The sequence below is a fragment of the Mustela nivalis genome, assembly GCF_964662115.1.
Source record: "Mustela nivalis genome assembly, chromosome: 8".
Classification (NCBI taxonomy): Eukaryota; Metazoa; Chordata; class Mammalia; order Carnivora; family Mustelidae; genus Mustela; species Mustela nivalis.
In genome coordinates, this window is record NC_139027.1 from 119,305,924 (window position 1) to 119,332,013 (window position 26,090).

General features: G+C 55.9%; 1 long non-coding RNA gene across 1 annotated transcript; it reads right to left on the bottom strand.

Annotated features, from left to right (window-relative positions):
• Positions 1–1,811: 1,811 nt before the first annotated feature.
• LOC309872196 lies at positions 1,812–12,938 on the bottom strand. The gene is made up of 5 exons (XR_014315725.1): positions 12,837–12,938; positions 6,978–7,075; positions 5,659–5,750; positions 4,958–5,245; positions 1,812–1,937 (listed from the first exon to the last, which is right to left on the bottom strand). It is a non-coding gene; the product is annotated as an uncharacterized lncRNA (long non-coding RNA).
• Positions 12,939–26,090: the final 13,152 nt, after the last annotated feature.

The following is a 26,090-nucleotide window of genomic DNA, read 5'->3' on the forward strand; positions in this document are numbered from 1 at the left end:
AACGTGGAGGTGGCCGAGCAGAATGAGAGAGGCCTACAGCAGCCCAAACCCACTTCTGCCAAAACATCCCCAGACCTCTAGCCTATTCATTGTCAGTGGTCCTTTAGTCGGGGTCCTGCCCCAGAGCATGCTGGGTGGGAGCTTCGGGAAGGGGGGCAGTCATGGTCCTAGGGGGCAACTGCTCCTCCCTTCTTCCCATTCCAGCCACCTGCTGAAAGGACAAAGTAGACTGTCCCATTAATCAAGGTCAGTAGATCCCTCAGATTTTTTCTTTGCCCTCAGTACAGATGTCCAAGGGAAGCTGGGATTGAAGCACAGGGAACTCAGGTCCCCACGGCTCGTGGCCACTTGAGATGCTGACAGGAATGTCCTGGGTCACAAGAGGTTACCCATGCAGGGTCTGCAGAGAGTATCCAACACAAATTCTGCCTTTTACAGGTGGGTAAACTGAGTCCCGCAGCAGGGAAGAGACTCAGGGCCAAAGGCAGAGCCTTTAGCTAATTTGGCACATATCACCCATCTTTCACTGAGCCCTGACTCTGGGCCCAGATGAGCAGGAATGCCTACAACTCAGAGGCAAGGTAGCCCTACCCCAGCCTGGCCAAGCCACCAGAAGCTGGGGGGAGCAGGAAGGCCTCGGAGCCTCAGGGAGAGGTGGTTTCCATCACTGGGAACTGTTGCCCCTTCTGCCAAGAGCTCCTGCAGCCATTGTCACCTTCCACTCCAAAGCACCTCCTCCTGCAGCCGACATGCACACCCCCCTCCCAGCCCTGCTGCTCCAGGCCCACCTCACCCAGAAAGCCTTCCTGATCCCTTGGTTTGGCTCGGGGGCTCCCATGGCTGCTCACAGACACCTGGGCTCTGAGAACCACTGAGAACCACTGCAATCTCACGTTTGCCTGGTTACCCGTACCTACCAGGGCCCGGCACACGAGCTGAGGTCTAGTGATTATTGAGTAAAGGAATACATGTTTTACAAGTGAGGGAATGAATGAAAGAATAAACGGGCTGGTTCTAAAAGGCACAGCTCAGATGGAGGTCGACGGTGTTTTTCTCCGTCCTCCTTGCCACAACCTTACCGACCAGTCTCAGCCCTCTGTTGCGTGGCCTGACACGGGTTCCCTGTTCCAAGCCTCGGTTTGCAACACTGGTGAAGTGGGGGTAATAAGTAACCCTAACTCACGGGGCTATTGTGAGACTAAGCACCCAGCGAGCGTCAGCTCTTATGGTGACAATGTCTCTCTACCATGTATTTGGATGTTCCGTTGTGAGTGTCCCCGTGCGCTGGACGTCATGCCCAGTGTTGGAAACACAGCACTAAATGAGACGGACCTGGACCCAGCCCTCCTGAAGCTCAGGGAATAGCCAACTTTTCAAAGATGAGGACAGATGGGTTGAGAATTTGAAAACAAAATGGTGTCATGGAACACAAGGCAGAGAGACTCAGACGAGCATCTCTGCGAAGCCCTACCCAAGGGCTCCTAGGACAGAGGCACTCAGGACAAAGGGCAGAGGAAGAAGAATGATGTCTCTGTGCCTACAATGGCCCGGGCCATGGTGCCCGGGGAACCACAGTCCATCAGGAAGGCATTCTACCCACCTCACAGAGTTTGCAAATCTTCTGAATCCAGCATCTCCCTTCTCCAGAAATGAAAGCATAAAGAGACAAGAAATTTCATTCAAATGTCACCTCCTCAGAGGAGCCCTCCTTGACTGCCCTTTTCAAAGTAGCCCCCCCAGTGATTCTCTCCCCTTGCCCTGCTTCGTTCACCTCCACAGACCCAGGAGCACCTTGCAATGTATGGATTTATTTGTTTCCTTGTTTCTATTCATCTCATGCAGTGGGACGCATGTTCCAAAAGGGTAGGGATTCTCTCTCGGCGGCAGGATCTCCGAGTCCAGAATAGCCTGGCACATAGTAGGTGTTTCATACATTGCTGTTGAATAAATGAATGAAGAAACCCCAAGTGTGTATGATAACCTGGGTTGCAATGAGCTCCTAGCACATTTATGTCGAATTAGAAAGGAAAGAGGCTTGTCTTTCTGTTATTAATTTTGTCTATTGCTAGTCACTTCCCTTCATCAAGCCTCAGCTTCCCCACATGTAAAATCACTGTGAGGTGTCAGTCAAATGTGGTGCAAAGTGCCCAGAGGGGGCCTGGCCCATAGTAGGTGCAATTCTATTATTCTGATGGTGCCCTTGGTGGGAAAGGCTCTGGGAGGGGAGCCCCTGGGCCTGAGCCTACCTGCATGACACAGAGGAAGCTGACACTGGATCTGTCCCGTCACTTGAACTTGCCAGTAATTTATTGATGCTGGATGCTGGCACCTAGCAGCTCGCCGGGTCAGCCTCGGGGAGCAGGTGTGGGGCCAGGGGGGCCTACCCCCAGCCTCATGCAGGCAGAGTAAAATGGGGACAATGGATCCACATGGCCCAGGAAAACAGATAGGTCAGCCCTTACAAATCCCCTACTATGTTCCAGGCACTGAGGGACTACGAAAAAAAACCAGGTGTGGTCCCTACCTGGCCTGAGCTCATAGAGGGTGAGATGGACATAATTCCTAATTGAACAACTGCAAAAAGGGTGGTGAGAGCTGCGGGAGAGCCTGCATGCCGGGAACCTTTTCCATATAACCACACTGAAGCCTCCTATGAGGCCTTACTTGTATTTTCTGTTTGTCCTCAAGGAGAGGTCAAATGATGTGCTCAAGGTCACATGGATAGTGAGGGGCACAGGGAGAATTTGAACCCAGATCTGACCAGCTCCAAGGCCCAGGCACATGAGACGGCCACCCTGCACCCACCAGACAGGCTGGTCGAAGGGCGTGTGTAAAAAAAAAAAAACCCAACTAGCTAAATAAATAAAGGGCTCTGGGAGTTCCAGTGTGAGAAGTGAGTGGAGGCCCATTTTCCTGAAGGCCTCCTGGAGGCAGAGGCCTCTAGCTGGCTTACAGAGGATGGGTGGAAATAGCAAGCAGGGAGTGTGATTCAAGGCAGGGAAATACCCCAAGCAAAGGCTTGAAGTCTACGTAGAAAGGGAAGGATGTGTTTGCAGTGCGGTGGGCATGGCCCCCAGGGGAGCCTAGGCTCCCTATAAGGTGGCAGTGGGCATGCTGGGGCCTTGAATGCCTGGCCAGGCTTTTGACCTCACGGGAGGGTCATGGGGAGCCATGGGAGGTTATCGAGCGATGAAGCCGGTGCTTCCCCCTGACCTGGGTGTTCGAAGAGGCTGGCGGGTTGGGCCAGAGGGCCTGGCATAGGAGCACCTCTGACGTCAGGCCCAGCCTCATTCCCCCCCCGCCCCGCCCCCTTTCATCAGCCTTCAGGGCTCCTTGTGTTCACCCGCTCCAGAACACCTCCTGCTCGCTCTCACCTCCGTGTCTTTGTTCTCACAGATCCTTCCTCCTGGAGATCCCACTCAACCCACTGCAGTCCTACTCACCGTGCCAGTCTCCCTTCCGGGCTCCTTTCCTCCGTGAAGCCCACCCTGACCACCCCCGCCCCACCCCCTCTGGCCTCAGGTGTCTGTCTAGGCCTCAAGGGCCAGGGCGAAGTCAGGGCATCCTCCAGTGACACCACCCACCATGGGCAGCTGGCGCTTTCCCCTGCCGAGCGACATCCTTCTCAGGGTCATCTGAAGTTCCTCTGAGAAAATACCCCTTCCCCATATTCGGAGCACATAGCTGGAGCATGACTGACCTGAACACTAGCCGTGGAAGACACAGCAACCCGTAAGCCCGTGTGACTGTGGCCAGATTTCCGACAGCACTACTGGAGCCCCTGGATTCAGTCAGGCTTGAAGGCCCTTTTCATTTTCATCGAGGTCTCTTTGTGCTGGATTTCTTGCAAACCAAAAATCCTTGTCAGATGGACCATCTGTTCAGTGCAGTCTGGGCCTCCTCTGGTCTGGCCCAGAGAGCAGTACCAGCCCCCTCAGTGGACTCCTGGCCTATAGATTTTCCCTTCCATCCCAACTCAAAGGGTCTCTTCTCTCAATTATGACCTCTAGTATGCCCCGCAATACAGTCTGAACTCCTTGGTTTAGCATTCAAGGCCTTCCACCATCCTGTTCCAGCCCTCCCCCACCCCATCCCCCACTCTGCCAACATCCCCTGCAACCACAAACCCTAACAATGACGGACTCATATATGCTGTTCCCACCACTGGGGCTGCCCTTCCTCTCTAATTCTCTTCTGGAGAACTCCTACTCATCCTTTAAAACCCTATTTGACTGTTCACTTCTCTGCCATACTTCCCCTGGCCCTCAGGCAGGGTGAGGTGCCTCTTCCCCTGGCACCTCAGGATCCCGGGCTGGTCTCCTTCAGAGCAGTGACCATACAGGGTGGTCATTATCTTCGACTTGGCTACCTTCTCTCCAGAGAAGGCACTCCTCAAAGACAGGATCATGTCTTGCCCATGGATCTCCCAAAGGGCCCGGTAACAACTGTCAACTTACTGACTTACTGATACGAGTTCAGCTCAAGGTTGTGAATCTTTAGGTAACCCTTTCTGCTGGTCAACGCTTCCAGTTAACCCCTCACTGGGTTTTCTTTACTTCAGGACTTCTCAGAACCTTGAATGTGCTCGTGGGCACCATGAAACTCTGTCCCAGCTTTGAATCATCTCACCCAACTGCCCCATTTCAGAAATGACGAGGGACAAGAGAAGGTCAAGGACTCCTAGGCATTTGACAGCAGAACAGGGCCTGGGGTCCAGCCTCCAGCTGTCTCAACCAGAGCTCTCTCCTCCATACCTCTGTTCCTGGGCACCACAGGCCCCTGCTCGGGACCAGTCACCTCCGTAGCAAAATGTCAGTGTTAAGGGTCTCTGAAGCCAGACTGCTTGCACTTGAGTGTTCTACCCCCTCTCACTGAGGGTATGACCTTGGCCAAGTGACTTAGCCTCTCTGAGTTTGGATTTCCTCATGGGTACAGCGTTGACCCTAGCAGCACCTACCTCGTGGGGGTAGCTGGAAGGGGTCCAGTGAAGTGGTCCATCTGGAAGCACTTAGCACAGTGGCTGGCACACCGTAGGCCCTCAGGACATTACCCCCATCTCTGCGACCTCAGCTCTCTCAGTACTGGGCACACCAAGTGCTGACATCTTGGGGGAGCTGTGGGTCTCTCCGGAGAAAGAGGCCAACCAGAGGCCAGGTCCAGCCCAGGCTGCCCTCCGCAGGGTTGAATCTGGGTCTTAGCACCGGGCCTGCTCATCCAGATGTCCAGCTCTTGGGCCTTCGTCCTCCTTGATTTGAAAACAACATTTTTTGTTTAGAAGCATTTTCCCCCTCTTCATATTGGTTCCATAAATTGGATTTTGTTGAGTGGTTTCTGACAAGCAAGTCGAACTGGCGTGTGTGTGGAGGAAACGCAAGGCCGCCTCTGACCATGGGGGTGGATCGGAGGCCTTGGGTTCCGCTGCTTGCTGGCTGCGAGCTAGTCCCCTGGCAGCTACATCCTGGGGAGAGCCTGTGTCCTTGGGGTGATCCAGAAGGACTTCTTCCCCAGGGAATTCTTTCTAGAGGTTTCCCAGAACCTCCCTGTAGAGGGAAGGCCCTTATGGCAAATGGCCTGGCTACTTCCCCCACCCCACCCAGCAAAGCATCTTCATGGGCTCAGCCCTAGGGGTCGGGGTGGGGGTGCCTCTGAGTCTCCTACCTCTAGCTCTGTGCCCTCTACAATAATAGTCAAGAACTGTGAGGTGGATCATAGTGCTTCTCCACATCTTCAGGCATCCAGACAAGGGAAAGCTGACATAGTAAAACAGGAGAGATTTCAGTTAGACAATAGGAAGGACTTCCTCCTGCCAGATAGCTGAAACCTGGGCTGTGTATGACCTTGGAAAGAATACTCAAGTGGGAGTCAAGGCAGCTTTGGCTGATGATTACTGTGGGACTTGAGGTCAGTGTCTCATTTTCTCCTCTTGGTTTTCTCATCTATAAGATGGGGATTATAATGTCTACTCACTGCAGAGGATTTCAGATGAGACAATAGGATGAAGCCTTGAAGCCAGTGGCAGGAGTCTGGATCAAATGACCTCCTAGGTTCCATTTCCTCCAAATCCTTTCTGTTTGGAAGGGATTCCTAGGGCTATGGCCCTGACTTACAGACGAGAGCCCCAGGGTGAAGTGTGTGTGTGTGTGTGTGTGTGTGTGTGTGTGTGTGTGTGTGTGTGTGAGACATAGTAGGAATTAACAATTTATTTTCTCCCCATTCTCTTGGGCCACTCACCAGATGCAGAAAGAGCCATGGGCAGATGTTAGAAAGTCTGGATTCTAATCCCGGGTCTAACCCCAACTTGTTTTGACCTTGGCCGTGTCCCTTACCCAGGTTAATCTCTTTTCTCATCTATATCATGAGGACTTTGGATGATTTCCAAGATCACTTCTCTCCTGAAACTGGGAAACCCATGACTGACCCAGGAAGGTCTGACACCTGCTCCCCCACCCACCGCCCCAGCCATCGCTGGAAGTTCCAGATAACACGGATCTTCCTTTGTTTTCTTGAATTTGTCAGGGCCTTGGGAATGGGCTCAGACCCCTCTCACAGGCCATGTGACCCTGGACGTGTCACTTCCTCCTACTCCACCTACTCCAGGGTTTTGGCCCAAACCCTTCCCCTCTTGCCATGAATTCACCTGATTGATTCCAACCCATCCTTAGAGCTGCTAGCCTGGGTGGAGCCCCAGAAGGAGGCCCTGGGCCCCATGGGCTTCGCAGGTTAAGGAGAATGAACCTGGGCAGTGGGTGTCAGGGGAAGGTGCAGCTAGAGCCCCCATCTCCCCTGGGCCGGGATCCTGGGTGTACCCAACTTGGTAAGCACACCATTTGCCTAGTGCCAGCTGGGCAAGCTCTGTGAGGGCCGGACTGGCTCCCCGGTACGATGGGTTAGTGAGCCAGGCACTCTGCCGTCACCGGACCTCTCAGCAATCAGGTGCACCACTCTGCTGGTGGGGCTCTGAGTGCAGAAGGTCTTACCTGAGCCACACAGGTGTCTCTGAAACGTTCCTCTCCTCCAGGACCAGATCCCAGGGACCATGTGTCCCTCCTCCAGCAGCCAGCACCGGCGACAGACCCTGGAAGGCAGGTGAGACAGAGGGGAGTGGGGAATATGAAGCATCTTGCCCAGGGTCTCACCAGGCAGAAACAGAGCAAAGAAGGGTAGCTTCTTGGTAGCAGCCAAAGCTGAGAAGTGTGGAAACTTAAGGACCCTCATTAGGGTTCAAGGACTCCAAGCCTCCCCTTTACAGATGGAAAAACCAAGGCCCAGAAAAAGGATGAGCCACATCCAGGGCTACCAAGCAGGTAAGGCACAGACCAGAACCCAGCAGGGCAAGTACAAAGGCCCTGAGGCTGGCACAAAATATGGCTGAAGGGGGATGAAGCTGGAGAAGGAGGCTGGGACCAGGCCAGGCAAGGAGTTTGGGCTATAGGCCACAGCAATGGGAAGTGATTGGACTGGAAAGATCTATCCAGCACTGGGCCCTCAGGAGGGCGGGAGGGGCAGAGGGAGGCCAGGGAGGAGGCACGGACGCTGCTCCTGTCCCATGACCTCCAGACCTGCTTGCCCACCTGCTAACTCCACGTCACTACTCCAAGCCTGAGATCCCTGTTTCCACTCCCCAGTCGGTCCCTCCCACTGCCTCCCTCCCTGAGCAAACACCAACCCCATTCTTCCCACTGCTCAGCCTGGAAAGCCTCCTGTCTCTCCTCCTGCCACCTGATGAGTCAGCAAACCCCTTCGGCTCCACTTTCGAAATATAACCAGAATCTGACCCCTTTTCCCTGCCTTGCTGCCCACCCCCAGGATGGCGGCACCCACCTCTGCCTGCCCCCACCCTGGCACACAGCGTACCCTCTGTAAGACAGCTGGAGGGAGACTGTCCCTCCCCTGTTCTGAGGCCTCTTGCGGCTCCCTGCCTCTCTCCTAGTAAAGACCTGACCTTGGCCCTTGAGGCCTTCATGCCCCGGCCTCCCTGTGCCTGTCTGGCCCCATGGCCCCTAGGGCATCCCCCGCTCTCCTCTTGGCCGAGTCGGTGTTCTTGCCTCCCGACATGTGCACATGTCGCACCCTTCCCGGGGCTCTGCAGGGCTGGCCCCATCACCTCCTCCAGGTCATCCGATGTCACCTTCTCAGGCTCCTGTGACCACCCCCCTAGTTAAAAATGACAATCCCTTCTCCCACCACACACATACATCCCTTTCTCAGCTTCGTTTTCTCTGTACTTCACCTGACTTTATAAGACACTATTTACTTGACTTATCCTATGGCAAAGGCTCAGCGTGGGTGAGGATCCACCTGAGGTCATGGAGCCAGGACACTGTGGGGCTGGGACCTGGACCCCGGCAGCTGGGGCTGGGAGCAGGTTGGGAGCAGAGGCTGCCGGAGGCGGCGGGGTGGGGAGCGGCTCCGACCAGCCCCCTGTGGTCAGCCCTCCCTGAGGAGCCCCAGCGCCCGGCATGGAGAGGGCTCCACGGCGGTGGTGTAAGAGGGGCATTGGGAAAGGCCCAGGGGCACCAGGTCCATTCTACGGTTGCCCAGTCCTCAGAGCCTGAACGGCCATGAGTGAGAAAGGAAGTCAGCAGGATCCAAAATAGGTCTGTGTTTTGGGAAGTGAAACTGGGTGCTGGGGACATGGCCAGGGGAAGACCTGGGCCTCTTGGGTTGAGGCTGTCGGGGTAGGGAGTCTTCCCCTGCCTCCTCAGTCCAGGAAGGGTGTTTCATGGGAATGGGATCAGGCCCCTCTCATAAGCATGTGACCCTGGACCTGTCACATCCGCTCTCTGGTCCTCACTCTTCTCATCTCTAAAATGGGACTAAGGTAATGGGGACCGGAAAGATACTGTAAGACTGTGTCCTGAAGCCCGAGGATGTTGCTCAAAAGACGGTAATAGTTACCGTTGGTATTCCAGATCCATCTCAGTGCCTCCTCCTCCAGGAAGCCTCTCCAGATCCTTAGATCAGAATGACTCTCTCCTTCTCTTTAACGTCTGTGTTTCTGTTCACATGTGTCTTTTCCACCAGAGGAGGCTAGGACCCAATCTTAGTCCTCTCAGTGTCCCCAGTGCCCAGTACAGGGCCTGACACATGGGGGGGTGCCACAGCGTGGGACTGAATGGACATCCTAGGGCAGAGGTTTATGCAGGCCCTTGAGGGTCTGATATCTGCATGCTGAGAGCCAACACCTCAGGGAGGCCTGGAGTTGTGGCAAGAGGAGGGCTCTGAGGGTAAGTGGGTTGTGTTTCCTCTGAGGCTCAGTTTACTCACCATAAAATGGGGACACTTGGAAAATGGGTCCCACACCTCCTCTGTCCTGGATCAGTGAAACACAGGCCAATCAACATGCTACCCTAGACACCTCAGAGTGTGCCTGGGGCAGGGCTGCCCCAAAGTGAGATCCTTCAGACCCAGGTGGCCTTGCATTCTCCTGGTTCCAGCCCCTGTCCTGCTCTGATGAGAAACAGGCCTTCAAAGCTGAAAAACTCCCCAGGCATAGCTGGGGACTTGCCACCTAGTGAAATCAGGAAGCTCTAAAGAATGATGGAGTCGAAGAGCCCAGATGTCCATTCATCATTGACGGATGAATGGATAAAGAAGATATGGTATAGGGGTGCCTGGATGGCTCAGTGGGTTAAAGCCTCTGCCTTCAGCTCAGGTCTTGATCCCAGAATCCTGGGATCAAGCCCCACATCGGGCTCTCTGCTTAGCAGGGAGCCTGCTTACTCCTCTCTCTCTGCCTGCCTTTCTGCCTACTTGTGATCTCTGTCTGTCAAATAAATAAATAAAATCTTAAAAAAAAAGAAGAAGAATGGGGCGCCTGGGTGGCTCAGTGGGTTAAGCCGCTGCCTTCGGCTCAGGTCATGATCTCAGGGTCCTGGGATCGAGTCCCGCATCGGGCTCTCTGCTCGGCAGGGAGCCTGCTTCCCTCTCTCTCTCTCTCTGCCTGCCTCTCCATCTACTTGTGATTTCTCTCTGTCAAATAAATAAATAAAAAATCTTTAAAAAAAAAAAAAAAAAGAAGAAGAAGAAGAAGAAGAAGAAGAAGAAGAAGAAGTGGTATATATGTACCATGGAATATTATGCAGCCATCAAAAATGAAATCCTGCCATTTGCAATGACATGGATGGAACTAGAGGGTGTTATGCTGAGCAAAATAAGTCAATCAGAGAAAGACAATTTTCATATGATCTCACTGATCTGTGGAATTTAAGAAACAAGGCAGAGAATCATAGGGCGAAAGAGGAAAAAAATGAATTGAGATGAAACCATAGAGGGAGACAAACCATAAAAGACTGTTAATCTCAGAAAACAAACTGAGGGTTACTGAGGGGTGGGGGCAGGAAGGATAGGGTAGCTGGGTTATGGACGTTGGGGAGAGCATGTGCTATGGTGAGTGCTATGAATTGTGTAAGACTGACGAATCACAGATCTATCCCCCTGAAGCAGATACTACATTATATGTTAATAAGAATAAATCAATTAAAAACAAAGAAATGATGGAATCATCAGTCTGCAGGGACACATGCACCATCCAGGTCTTACAGATGAAGCCCAGTGAGGCTCAGCTACTTGTCCAAGATCACAGGAGTTTCGTCAGGTCCCAGGGCTCTGTCAGCATGTCTTACAGTCACAGCATCTCCACAAAGTGAGAGTTGGGCCACTCACCCTATAGCTGAAGACCTCAGGCTTCTAGAAGCAAAAGGTCTTTCTCAAGGGCTCCCTAGGTTCCCTGGAGGCTGGGCCTTCCAATCCAGGAAGCTGAGGCTTTTCCAGGAAGGACCCAAAGGGTCTGTGCAGCCCTGAGTTTCCCATCAACTGTCTCGTGCTGTCAGGCCCCCCCAGGATCCAGCTGCTGGTGTACATTTGTGGGTGGAAGTCCCCCTTTCCTCTAGCCACACAGCTCAGAATAACGAGAACAGACCCACTACATAGCATGTGTTGGGCGTTGGGCCCTTGTCCTAAGGGCTTTACCTACATCTACTCCTCTGAGTCTCATTGACTTGGTGAGGTCGGCACCATGCCCCATGTTCTACATGGGAAAACTCACGCACATCCTGGTCTGAGCTCAACATCTTCTGAAAACCTGCTCCTCTCCCAGTTCCCAGCCAAAGGAGAAGCCCCCAGCCACCTGCACTGGGTACCAGAGTCACTCCTGATGCTCTCCCTCGACCCCTCCCTCCACGTCTTGTCAAATCTACCTCCTAACCTGGCCCCTCGCCTGCTCTGAGCAGTGACGGATGACTGAACCGCTCGGAACCTTACCTGTCAACTAGGACAATAGCCCTGCCTGTGAAGGACATATGGACATATGGCAGAGGGGATATGCCGTCACTCCTGGCTGTGTGACCTGGGCCGGAAGAACCAACCTCTCTGGGCTGCAGTTTCCACCTCTGTCAAGTGGCAACGGTAGCATCGCTCACCTCCCAGGGTCCGTGGGGTGATTCAGGGGCGCGGTGGTCCCTCTGTGTTCCGTGAGACATTGCTCCGGCAACTCTCCCCGCTTAGAACTCATCAGCATTTCCCTCTCTACCCACTCAACCCAAGCAACATACAGACTGCTGGGTTTTCTCTCGGGGTCCACATCCCCTCCCCCTGCTGTCCCGTTTCTCTCCCACCTTGCACAGGAGCTCCTTGAAAGTGTGTCTTTCCTCATTGCCTTCTCTCCTCCCTTGAACCCTCAGCCTTTCACCTCCCCTCCCAGGAGACCAAGGATCTGGGCATGGCTAAGCCAGGGCCGTCTCTCTGCCCTCACTGCCCTGGACCACCCCCAGCAGCCTCTTTCCTTGCTGCCTGTCGGAATGTTCTGTTTGCCTCCACTTCCTTGTCTGTCCTGCCTCAGCCCCTTTTCTGCGGCTTCTGTCAGCATCTCACCCCCACTGCTCAGGGTGGGGGGCCCGGGCCTGTTTCTTCCATCTACCTTCTTCCCTGGCTGATTTAAAAGACGGCTCCTCTGCCGGCAAACCACCCCCCCCCCCACCGAGACCGCCAACCTGGACACCACCCTGGAGCCCCGCCGCCCCTCCCGGCCTCCCCAGCTGATTTTGGTCCCATCTCCTGATATTTGCGCATTGACCTGTTCCAACCAAAACCTTCTTCATCCCAGTGAATGGCAACTCCAGCCTTCCCACGGCCCACGCCGAAACACCGGCGGACACCCTGAACCCCTTCCTCCCTGACTCCGGCTCCAGCTCTGCGTGTGTGTGTGTGTGTGTGTGTGTGTGTGTGAGAGAGAGAGAGAGAGAGAGAGACATCCCAGATGGGCAGCACCAGCAGATCCTGCTGGCTCCAACTTCTCGATTCATCTCTGCTTCCAGCAGCCCTGGCCAGTCCCTCACCTCCTCCATCCGGATCAGCCTCCATCCGGATCTCCCCCTCCCCAGCTAGCAGCCTCCTGCTGGCCCCCTCCTGCCCTACCACCTGCAGACTATTCTTCCCGCCGCAGCCAGAGGGACCCCACTCCACGGAGAGTCCCACAGAGCCTCCGGGTCCTCGGGGGCTCGAGGACGCAGTAGCGGCCCCTCAGGGAAGCCTGGATCCTTACAGACCTTCAGGCCCCATGAGCTCTGCAGCCCTTGGGCTGTCTCCCTCCTCCTGCGTGGGGCCACCCCCCTCCCCCGCCCTCCAGCTCCTGCTGCACGAGTATTTGCTCCCTGGAACGTTCTTCCCCCAGCAGCATTCATGCAAGCAGAAAGAAGTCTCCTTCTGGGGAGGCCTTCCCCGGGCCCCAGCCACAATTGCGACCTGGACCTGCCACCGGACACTCCCTGTCTCCGCCCCATTTTCTCTCCTTCCCCTTAGCACTTACCACAGTCTCACCCACCGTGTCTTTTACTTACTGTGTTTCGAGCTGGTCCCTCCCAGGAGGGCAGGGATTTGTCCTGGGCTCAGGCGCTCCTGTGGCCTCCCCTGGGCCTCAGACTGGCCTGGCCATGCCATCAGGGGCTCGGATGAGCCTGTGGAAGGGTCGAGCGGGAGGAGCGCTGTGTGAGAGCCCGAGTCCCCTGGTGGTAAATGCGGCCCAGTTGTGCAACCGCACTGGGCCCACTAGAGGCCTTCCAGCTCCCCCAGAGCCCTGCCTGCGCTCCCCACTGTTTCCCTGCCTCCAGCCATCCCCTGGCCCCTCTCAGACCCTCCATTCTGTTCAGGGGGTGCCAAAAGGGCTTTGCAAAGCCCGGATCTAATCCTGTCCTCCCCCCACCCGAGGCTTTGAAGGTTGCCCGTGGCCCTCAGAGTAACGTCCCCCTTCCCTGCCTGACACAGATGAGCCCTGGAGACCAGCCCCAGCCACCGGCCTGCCTCTTCCTTCCCTGCTGGCTCTCACCACCTCCCTGTGCCCCCCGGGAGGGCTCTCAGGGCCGACTCCCCCACATCCTGGCCGGCAGACCCTGGGCCAAGGGGCGTGCTCCCTGAGGACTGGTGTGCAGCCCCCCACCAGCAAGGGGCTCGGCAGCAGCCTATGTTCTCCCAGCTGCCCGCTGCAGCAATGGTGCCAGGCTCCCGTGAAGCCCCTACTGTGTGCAGGGCACCGGGAGGGAAGCATTAAGGAAGACACGCCTCCTCAGGACCGCTGCCTTGACAAGTTTCCCACAGATCTGTGAACCCTGTGTTCCTGCTCCACGGCTGCTGTCTCTGTGAGGCTCCCAACCACCTCCCCCATGAGGTACCCTCTCAGCACTTTCTTTGTCTTTATCTATGCCCCGCACTAGAACGTGCCCTCTGGGAAGGGCAGGCAGGGACTGTCGCCTGCTCTCTCCCCAGCACCTAGGACAGTGCCAAGCAGAGGAAATACGTGTTCGTTCAATGAAGGCGTTCCATCCAGAAGGACCAGGAGAACACCAAGTGCCACAGAGATACAGAGGGATGGGGTGCTCTGTTTCGGCTGGGTGGTCCTGGAGGCCTCTCTGAGGGGGCAGCGAGAGCAGAGACTCAGGACGTGAAGACTGAGCCAGAGGAAGAATGTTCCAGGTGGAGGAAGCAGTCAGTTGCAAAGGCCCTGAGACGGGCTGAGCTCGGGGTATCACGAAACAGCAAGTGAGGCCAGAGCTGAGTGAGCTAGGGGAGAGTGGGCCGGATGGAGGCCAGGGCAGAAGCCTTCCTACCCTCTTTTCCAGGAGGGTCAGCAGAGGCTCAGGGAAGCTAAGTGACTTATCCAAGGCCACAAAACAAGGAAGTGGCAGAGGTGGCCCTGGACTCAGGCCTGCTGGAATGTGGGTCCCCCTCCTTAGGTGGGGCTTATCCGGTCACTCTTGGGGCTCACCTGTGCTCTGCTCATTAATAGCTAATCCAGGTGGGGCCCTGTCGGGTCAGGAGCCAAGAAGGGTTGGCTCAGCACAGCAGCCTCTGGGGCCAAGCCCAATGAGTGAGTGATGGAACAAGGGGCCAGTCAGGGTGGGGGGAGGTGCAGCTGGAGCCATTGTCCCCTGCCCCCTTGAGAGGCCCGATTTGCTGGAGTTGAGGGTGACTGGTTGGGACAGGAGACATCACAGTCAGGGCCTTGAGACTGTGCAGAAGTCAGGCCAGTGGCTCCCAGCTCAGAATATTCCCAGGGCAGGTGGGCCCACCAGGCGTTATGGGACCATCTCCCTCTGGGACCTCAACTTTTCCCTCCTCTTGCCTCTGCACTATGCCCTGATGGCTACTCGGGCTTCCCTGCTGCTCCCCAACAGTGAAGGCCATGCTCACTCATCCCCCACACAGGCTTGGTCCCTCTGCCAGGGATTCTCGTCCCCTGGTGCGGTGTGGCGGGATCCTGCTCAGCCTCGGGCCTCAGCTCAAGGGTCCCCCCACCGAGGGCAGAGTCCGTCCCTGACCACCCGTCTAAAGCAGGTCAACCCTCTACACCTCGTACTCTCCGTCTTTCATGGCACTTGACAAAAATGTGAGTCAGCCTATGTGTTGTTCCCATGTATTATCAGTGTCCCTGTCCTGACCCTGGGGTGTGAACTCCCCGTGTATCTTGTCCCCTGAAGTCTTCTCAGGGCCTGATGCACAATAGATGATCAATAAATGTTTGTAGAATGAGAGCCTACCCCCCCACCTCATTTTACAGAGGTAGCATCTGAGGTTCAGAGAAGGTGAGTCCCTTGCCCAAGGTCACACAGCAAACCAGAGGCAGAACTAAGGCAGGAACACAGCTCAGCTCGCCTGACCTTGTGTCCAGTGCCCTTGAGCCTGCACCACAGCTAGCCACCCAAGGCTCAGCCAGGCCTGTCCTGGCCTTTCACAGAGGACCTCTATCCCTCCTCACTGTCTTTCAGTTCCAAGGAGAAGGCAGAAGGGAGTAGAGAGGTTGGGAGGAGGGGCAACGGGGAAGTGAGTGTCTAAGATGAATGGGTCCTCAGGAGTCCCTGAGTCTCACAGGATAGGGTCTGGCTAGGGCCTCTGGGCCCACAGTCCACTCTTGCCCTTGCCTGCCTGAGCTGGAAGGGGTTAAATTTTGTGCTGCCTCCTGGCTCACTGTGGACTGTGGCTGGGACAGAACATCTGTCTGTTGCTATGGTTGCCGTACATTTGAAGGGGATGGCTGGATAATTATGGCAAATGAGGCCGAGTGAGGGAGCAGGTGCCCAGAAGTGGCTCAGGACCCCTGCCCGCCCAGCACTAGGGCCGGCCACAGGCCCCTTGCCTGGCCAGTTCAGCATCAGCGCTGTCCCCGGGTTTCAGCCCCTGGGCCAGGTGGAGGGGAGTCAGCTACAGCCACGCTGGCCTTTGCAAGATGCATGGGCTAGGCCACGGGGCTTCCAGGAGGCCTGCAACAGCACAGGCACTCGTAGCCTTGAGAACGGGAGCCTGAGGGCAGTAGGCCAGCTAGCGTGAGTGCCAGCCTGGGATATCGCCTGATGCCTCTGCGTCCTGGGGAGAAGCCCTGTCATCTGTCCCTGTCCCCTGGGGTCCCCTGGAGCCCAGGAAGCAGCAGCTGGAGGCCTCTCTGCTCTCCCTGTTCACTGGGCACCACAGGTGACCCACCGGCTTCCCTGAGCTTCAGTTGCCCGTCTGCCTACGGAGGGGAGGAGTGCCTCTCTGGTAGAGCTGAAAGGGCTCCGTGTGGGACGGGGTGGCCGCAGAGGTGCCTCAGGAAGAGGAACTGACTGCCCCGCCCTGGCCCATCAGGTAGCTGGTGACCTTAGCCGTCGTGGCTTCATCACCTGCGGTGTGTTCTCATGAGAAAGCGGGAGTCTGCTCGGCAGTGGCCCTGCTGTGTGATTTGTCCTTGGATCCAACCCGGGCCCTGATGAGCTGAGGGCAGGGCAGAAGGGCTTTTGCCAGGAAGAGCCCCCTGACCCTCTCCCTGGGCCCCCAATGTGGGGGTCTCAGCTTCCTGAAGATTCAGCGCAGGTGTAGGCCCGCAGCTCCCAGAGGCCTGAGAGCTACTGCTTCTGACTTCCTCTGGAGCCAGGGAGAGGCGCCTTCCCCGAGGTCGCCCTTGTAGGTTCCTGGCTCTCCCCTTGCCCCTGACCCCTCCTCCTGGCAACTTTTCCCCTGTCTCCCTCTGCTTCCCTCATACAACAATTGCAGTAAGAAGACAGCCATGGCGCAGGTGCTGCGCTCCACGTGCATTTGCTTCATTACTTCTTCCAACCCTTGTAAGGAGGATGCTGTGAATGCTGGGTTCAGATAGGGAACACCGAGACACAGAGCAGTAAAGCAATTTTCCTAAGTTCCCCTAGCCAGCACTACTAGAACCCAGGAGGTCAAAACAGGGCCACTCAGAGCACCGCCTCTTCTTCTGTCTCCCCTTTCCCCGAGGAGGACCTCATGATGTAAGACATGCGTCTCGTGCTCCTGTGTTGCCAGCTCTGGGCACGGAGGAGGCATAGGCAGACGTTAAACTCTCTGTCCATTCATTTATGCAGGCCTGTGTTCATTCATTCAGTAGGCACTGAGCACCTCTTACGTGCCAAGCCCTGTGCTGGGTGAATCAACACCCTGGCCCGTCCAGAGGCCCCCAAGGACATCTGACCCAAGTGCACAGAAATGGCTTCAAATGAAGGATCAGTCTGGGCAGCCCGGAAGCTCGCCCCGGCCGGAGGGAGGCTGAGCAGTGGCTGCGGCCTCACAGCTGAGGAGGTGGAAGTTCGGAGATCAGAGGATCTGCCCGAGGTCACAGTTGACCCATTTGGGGCCACCCCTGGGACCCAGGAATTTTGTAGCCCACAGAGCCATCAGCCTGGGGATTGCTCTGGCCTTGACAGAGTGCCCGTAAGAGAGAGACCACCTAACCATGGTTTACCCCCTTGGCCTCAGGCCAGCCAGACAGTAAGTTACCCTGGCTCCGGATCTCCTGGGTGCCCCAGAGTCAAGCTTTGGAGTTTCATTGCCTCATCTGGGATCCAGGCTCCTTTCCTTCCTGGGGGTGTGATCCTGGGAAAAGGACAGCCCTTCTGAGCTGGGAGTGACTCCCTGTCCCACCCAGGGACCTGTGGTCCTGCCCCAGGCTGTCTTAACAGGTTGGAGTCACTAGGTCTCTATCCCTGAGACACCAGGCCTGCCCTATTCCTAGTCCTCAGGGAATGCTGTTTGGGTAGGGAGGCCCAAGCCCTCCTTAAAGAGACAGGCACAGGCCATAGCCAAGCTCTGCATATTTAACAGGCAGCTCCTGTGAGCCATGAATCAGCATCCCAGGGGCCCTCCAGCAGGCCACAGAAGCACTTTCCCAGTCAGGCCCCTCCTGCAGCTATTGGGGTGGGGTGGGGAGGACAAGGAGGTCTGCAAGGAGGGGCCTGTGGGCCCAGGAAGGTTGTTCCCCTCCCAGGAGTAGGGCCTCCCTGGGGATTGACGGGTCCCAGACAGCACCTCTGGGAGGCCTGCAAAAGGGCTGTAGTGGGGGGCATGGGAGCTCTCAGGTTCCAAGCCCCATCCTCCTGCTTCCTGGCCATGTAACCATGGATCGGGACCTGAGCTTCTCCTGGCCCCGGTGCCCCTGGAGCAACGGCATCTGGCCTCTGACCTCTCTGGCCCCTTCCAGCCTTGCTAAGATTCTCTAACTGAAACCAGACTTCCGGATTCTTAGTGAGAGTTGGATGAATGCTGGGCTTTCTGGCCCCTGGGTCTCAACATTCAGTCTGATACACAGTAGGTGCTGAGAAGGACAGAGTAGAAAGATGGATGGATCCATGCATGGATGGGTGGATGGATGGACGGATGGATGGGCAGATGGATGGGTGGATGGATGGATGGGTGGACGGATGGATGGATGGACGGATGGATGGATGGGTGGATGGATGGATGGAGACAGGGACCGCGGGGCCAGTGGACTCCTCAGTGCCCAAGAAGGGACAACTCAGTGGGTGAATGAAAGCTTGACTCCTCCCTTGCTCTTAGCCTTCCATCCACCCAACGCTCAGGGCCATCCATTTGACCTCTAACTTTCTCTTCATCTTCCCTGCTACCTTTTGGCTAAGGCCACTATCCTCTCTAGCCTGGACAAGCCTAGCACCCTTCTCACTGGGCTCCCTCCGGCCTCCCTCACCCCCTCTACCCCTTTCAGATCATTCTCCAAGAGCAAGAGGAGCCAGTTTGCTCGCATTTTCCCCTGCCTCAAATCCCCCCCTGCCGGCTCTCCTTACCCTGGTCCACAGGCCTCATGGGACAGAGCCCCCAGTCACCTCTGGACCTCCTCACCTGCCCCCCACCATGCACCTCCCAACCTCTCCAAGCTCTTCCACACTGACTGGCCTCTAATTTCCCCACACGCACCACTCTCCTGTCCACCACCCAGCCCCCTAACAAATGCACCCACAGGTCACCCACTTACCTCCTACTCCCTTCCAGAACTCAGCTCAGCAGCCACTTCCTCAAGGAAGCCCCCATCGACCCCAGCCAGTGCCGGGCACTCCCATGTGCACTCCCAGACCTTGAGTTTACAGCTCTCCTTACAGATGCAGATGTGTACCGCTGTGACTAATAACATCGGTCCCCTGCGGACGTGGGTGGGTGGGGCCCTGTCTGTCTCACTCCTTCCTGGAGCTCCTGCATTGAATGAATGAATTAATGAATGAATGAACAGATAAATAGGTGGAAGGAAGGATGGACGGGAGGATGGGGGGAGGGGGACGGGCAGAAGCAGAGTGAGGGAAACCGAACATGAAGGATGAAGCTGCAGCTGTTTAGACAGCGTGGTTGGGGGCCAGGGGAGCCTTGGTAAGGTGGTGAGGTTTGGGAAGGGTTACAAAAGTGGGGGAACATCTAGGTGGAGAGAAGAGGATTGCCACCCCCCTCCAAGAGAAGCCAGCACCCACCCCACTCCACGTCCCCCGACCCCGCTGTGTCCGAAGGCCATGAGAGAGAGTGAGAAGGAGCACAGGGCTGGAAAGGGTGGTGAGGGGCCGGACCTTGTCCCAGGGAGTTGGGAGGAGCCTTTTGTGCTTTGAACAGAGCAGTGGCTTCGTCCATTTGTTCCCCCTGCCCCCACCCCACCACCCCGAGTGGAACATAGACTCACTGAGGGCTGGAGGGCTGGCCCTGGTCTGCCTCGCTTGCTGCTACGTACGCAGCAGCTGGGGGCTTCCAGATCACTTGGAGTCAAAGTCAAAGGCATTGCAATGGCCCCCAGAGGCTTCTCTACTTGGCACTGACGATGTTTGGGGCTGGCCACTCTCTGTTTCAGGGCTGCCCTCTGCGCCCTGATGTAGGATGTCAGCAGCACCACACCCCCAGGGTGACAACCCTGAGTCTCCAGACACTGTCATTTGTCTGTTTCCAGAGGAGGAGGGTCAAAGTCTTCTGTGCTGGGGTTGGGGGGTCTGCCTTGTCCACCCATCACACACTGTCCTGGACCTCCCTCTGAAAATAACACATCCAGCACTCCCCATCCCTACCCCAACCTTATCTTCTCCATAGCTCTCACTAGCATGCAACATTTCTCTAGCTCACTTGTGTGCTTAGCTGGTCTGACCTGCCACCTGGATGGAGCTCCAAGACAGTGGGAGCTGGCTTGGGTCCCCAGTGCTCGGCATGAGGTATCCTATGTATTTGTTGAATGATGTCTGAATTTAGACCACCAGCTCCTCGTTTAGGGCTGAGAAAACTGCATCAAGAAGAAAATAATAAACTGGATCAGAGTTTGGTGACTTACTTGAAGTAACTCAGCTAAGTCTGCAGCGACAAGACCACCCAGGGCCTCTGCCACTAAATCTGGGTTCATTTCCCTCTGTGTGTGCCTTGGAGGCCTAGGACAAGGTAGGCAATGCAGAGGAGGGCCGAAGTAGCTGAGTCCCAGGAAACAGGACTCCTTGAGGCTTGAACCCACAACTACCTGTCTATGAAGCCCATGTGTGATCTCCCACCAGATATCCGAGTGCGGGGCTAAAGGAAAGGGGCTTTGCTGGGTAGGGGGGGGGTGATTAATTCATCCTAACTGACAGGGCTTTATTGAAGTCCAAAAAGGCCCCAGGCTGGACATTTTGGAAGATACGGTTGCAGCGACTCCCTGGGAAATGACCTCCAATATCAAGCAAGAAAGCAGACGCACTTTAAGATAAAAGTTTGTTGCGTTTACCCAGTAAACATTCCAGTTTGGGGTAGGGGGGGGAGGCCGTGCTCAGACGGGGGTGTGATTTCCTGAAGAAGGGAATGCACTTTTCATAAATTACCAGGAGGAAAATTGTATGTGTCAGAATAAACTCTGTCAAGAAATATAGCAGGGCTGCCTGATAGTTAATAATTCAGAGCTGTTCCCCAGCACGACGCAGGATTTTAAAAATATTTCCTTGGGATCGTTGTTTAAAAATACTGTTAATGGCTGGGAACCTTCTCCTCGCATTTGACGGCCACCGTGGACCAGCCCGGGGGGGCCTTCCCAGTGGACAAAGGGCAGGGACCCACTGCGGTGTGTGAACCCATGGGACAGGGACCCAGGCACTCTCCGGGAAGGCACCAGGGACACCCATCTCATTTTCTCCCAGTCCCTCACAGGAGGGAAGGTGAGTTGGGGCTCAGAGAGGGCAAGAGGCCAGCCCCCACCACACAGCTAGGAGAGGGAGGAGGGGCTCAGAGAAGAACCCAGTTTGGAGTGAGTGATTGCAGGGACTCCCTGCTGGCTTTGCGCAAGGGGTTTCCCTCCTCTGTGCTGTGGTCCTCTGTAAAATGGGGATGTGTTTCTTCGCCACTCATCACGTAGTCATGGAGCACTTGTTAAAGTCCCAGGGTTAGAATGCGTTGGACCAAGATGGACTCAGTGCTCACCTCCACGGAGCTCAGTCAGGTGGAACAGTCAGATGATGAACAATTACATCCCACCACAAATGGTAATCAGTGCTATCAAGATGAGGAAAGGGGAATCAAGGGACAGGGTGGAGAGTGGATGCTTTCGTTAGGATAACCGGGAGGAGCTCTCTGGGCAGGTGCTAACTGAGTAGAGACCTGAAAAAACAGGGAACTGGGAGAGTTTGTGGAGACAGAGCGCAGACAGAACAGCACGTGCAAAGGCCCTGGGGTGAGACTGTGCCTGCTGTATTGGAAAAGCAGTGAGGAGACCACAGTAGCTGGGGCAGAGTGAGCCAGTGGGAGAGAGAGAGAGGCAAGGTCGGAGATGCTGGCAGGGGCCAGATCACAGAGCACCCTGTGGCAGTCTGGATTTTATTCTGAGAATGCTAGGGAATCCATCAGAGGGCTGGTCTGCAGGGGAGGGACCAGTTAAACTGTTTTTAAAAGGACCCTGAAAATTCTCCGGATTGACTGTCAAGTGAAAAAAGCACGGGGCAGAACCATGCGCATGTTTGCTTAAAAAAAAAAAAAAAAAAAAAAAACCAAAAATACAAAAGCAGAGATCAAGGTATGCACTGGCCTGTATATGCATAAAATTATCCATGGCGTGATAGATGAAAATAGGAGGGAACAGTGCCTGCCTCTGGGGAGGAGTTCTAGCTGGCTGGGACTGGGTAGGAGGGACACTTTCTTCTTTCTACATTTTTTTCTTGCACCTTTCGAATTTTGAGCCATGCAAATTTGTCACCTATTCAAAAAATAAATAAGTTCTTTTTAGAAGTGAAAGGAAGAAGAGGAAGAAAGGTCCCTCTGGCTGCCACATGGATAATGGATTTTCGATGTGCCCCGATGGTGGTGGCTGGGAGCTGAGGAGGAGGCCAGGTGGGGCCCCTTGGTCAGAGCTGTTTGTCCCACTTCACAGTGAGGACTGTGGGCAGAGACGGGGCAAGTGCTGAGCCCAAAGCCCACAGCTAGGACATGGAAGATGGCCCCAGACGAGAATCCATGCCTGGGTTCCCTGGGATTCCTCTCTGCCTTCTGTTCTCCGCCTCTGGACCATCGGACCTGTGATGTCCTTCCCAAGGCCCAGTGTGAGGGGTTTGGTTTCCAGGCCCTATAGCGATGCTAAGACCTCGCCCCAAGTACCGGCCCAAAAATATTTGCTAAGGGATGAATTCCTTCTCTCGTTCATTCGCTCGACAATCGTATCACGTGCCTTCTCCGTGCCAGGCCCTGCACTAGGCCCTGGGATTCAGCCGTGAGCAAGACGGGCCCTCGCCTTGGTGGCCCTGGCATTCTTGGGGGGTGGGGCAGGGTGTGGGGAGGCAGGTGATTGGAGTAAGGGAACTCCGTATAACATAAGCGTTAAGCAGAAAACTGGAGAAGATAACAAGGAAGAGGGGAGTGCCCTAGGTGGTCATCAAGGGCTCCTCTGAGGAAGGGGCATTGGAGCAGAGGCTTTGAGGACATGCAAGAGTGTGTAGGGATCTGGAGGAGGCGCCCTGGAGGCAGAAGGAACACTAAGGACAAAGGCCTAAGAGGAGTCCCCCTTGGGGTGTCTGAGGCCCAGCAAGGAGTGTGGAGCAGAGCAGGTCAGAGGGAGGGGCCGCCATGCAGAGCTTGCGGGAGCTGGAATATTCCAGAAAAACAGTCATTCTGGAGATTGCTGAGTGGGGACCTGACATGCTCTAAATGAGTTTTGCCATGAATACAGCTGCCCACAACCCCCCCACCCCGCTCTGGAACTGTTCATGGGATGGGGATGGTACGGGGTCTCAGCTGCACGGCCCACCTTATAAGAGATTCTGGGAAGAGAAAATCCCAGAGTGGTGAGGTCAGAAGGGATTGTCCCATCCTTTGCGGATTCTGGGATGTGCTGGAGAGGACCTGGTCATGTCGATGGAAGCCAGTGACCGTTCCTGGGGACTCGGCTGTCCGCTTCGTCACGGGGGGACAAGGTTACAGATGAAGAAGGGCCCCTGAAGGTTGGTGACACTTAGCGCCAAGATCAGCAGTGTGGCCACCACCACTGACCTGGGCAGCTGAGGCTCTGCTGGGAGGAAAAGAGGGTCTGGAGGCCAATGGCGCCCCGGCCTCCTCCACAGCCCATCCTGCCTCAGTGCTGGCTCTGGCTCTGGAGACCTGGGTTTGGTCTCCTGTGCTGTTGCTATCTGTGTGCACGGCTGGCCAGGCGTGCCCTGCTCTGGGGTGCCCATCTGGACACCAAGCTTACAGCACTTCAGGCCCAAGCGAGGCCTCTTAAGAGCAACCATTCCCAGCTCCATCAGGCTTCCAGGGAAGTGGTGCAGCCTCATGTTTTGGCCCATCTCCCCTCCGGGTTGTACTGCTGGGGAATGGGAGGGGACACGGGGGCTCACACTTACTGTCTGCTCCCTGCAGGGACCCTCTGGCCTCGACAGTCATCATCTCCTTCTGTCCTCCACCAACCCCCTTCACAGGTGTGGACACTGAGGCTCAGACAAGATGGTGGCTTGCCCAAGGCCCCCTAAGTGCTAAGAGCAAAGTCAGAATTTCAACCTCGGATGACTGGATTCCAGACCAGCACTTTCCACCGAGTCCCAACGCCCTGCTGGCAGCAGCCAGCTGGAAGGGGCTTGGGATGTGGGTGGGGGGTTGACAAAGCAGTGCTTTCACCCCAGGTTCTGGGCCAGGGAAGGCCCCGGGCCATGGCTTCTCTGAGTTATGAGGAAGCGCGCCAGGCAGCAGGCTGTGTGGGAACAGGCTCCGTCCTCCCTGTGGAGCAGCCACGACCTGGGCTCAGGTGACACAGCACCTGCAGCTCGAGCCACAAGCTTGGCCTACTGGCGGCAGTAGCAGTGGGCCAGAGCAGCGGGCAGGCAGGCCAAGGGCTTCAGTTCACTTGCCCAGCCTCAGGAAGCCCAAAGAGGGAGGTCAGGAATGCTGCTACAGGGCTTCCAGAAGCTTCTTCAATTTCTAGAGCTACGGCAACTTCTGGAATGGACCCAGGGGCAGTCTGACCCCTGCTCAGACCCTCTCCCAAATGCTGTTGCTGCAAGCTCAAGGGTCACGACCACGGAGAATGGTGCCCTGTGCCGCTGGCCTTGGAGACTCTGGGGAAAACCCACAGTGGGAGTGCTGTGCCTGAAGTACCACCATCAACCAGCAACACTGTGGGTTAAGAACGGCCTCGTCCCAGCCACCTTAAAAGAAAAAAGCCGCCCATAATCTCATGAGGCAGCAAATGCCCACTCTCGCACTTACCAGTGAAATAAGAACCAGGCAGAGGGGAGGCACCAACTTCCCGTTCGGCTCGTCAGACTTGGTCTCTAGCCCTGAGCCATGCCTCCGTGCCTGCGGCCTCTCTCTGCTCCCCTGGCCTCACCTCTGCCCTTCAGCCTCCCTCAAAGGCCTCCCGCTTCCCTGGCCCAGGCCCCCGCGGCTGGAGCCCTCGCCATCTCTCACTGGCCCTGCAGTAGCCCCCTCTCAACTGGGCGCGGAGGCTCCATCTGCCCTCCACAGAGGCCCTAATGTCTTCTCTCTCAAACACAGCTCTGAGCCTCTGTCCCCCCCCCCCAAGCCCCACTGTGGCTCCCCACGAGCCGCAGAACTGGGTCCCGGTATTAGCTTGGCCTTCAGGGCCTTTATTGGCCCAGCTGGGAGGGTTCAGTCCACCCCCACCCCCTAGCATTGGAAGGCATGGGCTCTGTGGTGGCTGTGTGACCTTGAGCAAGCGACTAGACCTATCTGAACCTTGACTCTTCTTTCTGAAAGGAGCAATGGGCCTCTGATACAATGGGAGCAGGGTTTACATCGTGTCATTCCCTTGAGCTCATGCCTGTAGCCCGGGGACTGGACATAAAGCAGTGCTCCCTGAAGGTAGACAGCCTTATTTATCACTGATCCTATGAAAATGCTAGCAAACTCCCCCACCATGCTGAGCTGTCTCCTGCTTCTGAACCTGTGCAGATGCTGTGTTCTCTGTCTTGGCAACAGAGAGAACTCCTATTGATCCTTCAGCACCCCTCTCAGACAGTGCCCTGCCCAGTGTCAGCTCTCATTTCTTAGAATACTCCTCCATACTGACGGAACAAATGATCTGGAACGTTTCCACTTACTTGTTGGTCCTCCACCTTGTGACTGTGGGCTCCCAACACATGACTGAACAGAATCAGCAAGGAAGGGCTAAAGTAATGGGTGTTGGGGGGGGGTGGTCACTGTGGTGGTCAGTGCAAAATAAAACTTCCATTCATTCAATCATGCATTCATTTAACAAATATATACTGACCTCCTACTCTGATTAAAACCACTTGCTAACTTTCTACAGCTTCCAGAATCACATCCAGAAACTTTCCCCCATGGCCCACGAAGCCCTGGAGATCCAACCCTGTGTGACCTCGCTGACCTTGGTCTCCCTGTCCTGCTCTACTCCAGAACTCTGTCTGCTCCATGTCAGCAACTCAAGCGAGGCCGTATCTTTGAATGTCCTCTTCCTGGCCTCTCTAGCCTGGCCCCCTGGAGAGGCCCTCCCTGCTCACTCCGTGTAAATGGGGTCTCAGCCCTGCTCGGCACACCCCGTCTCGGCCCCATGTTTGTCTCCTTCCTCACACTCGCAGCCCACACCCCAGACACTCTTGTGGGATTAGGCGATTAGCACCCGCCTCCTCACTGTGCTGTGAACTCCCCACTTCCCAGCCCGCTCGTCCTCTCTGCTGCCTGCCAGAGAGGCCTCGCCTTCAGAAAGCTGCCTGAAGAGCCCCAGGAGGCCAGAGCCAAAAGGGGCTTTGGTGAGAGTCTAGGTCCACCTCCTCGTGCTGTAACAATAATAAAAATAATCATAATTCCAACGATAACAACAGCTAACACTTCCCACATGCCAGGCGCTGCTCTTTCCATGCACTGTTTCC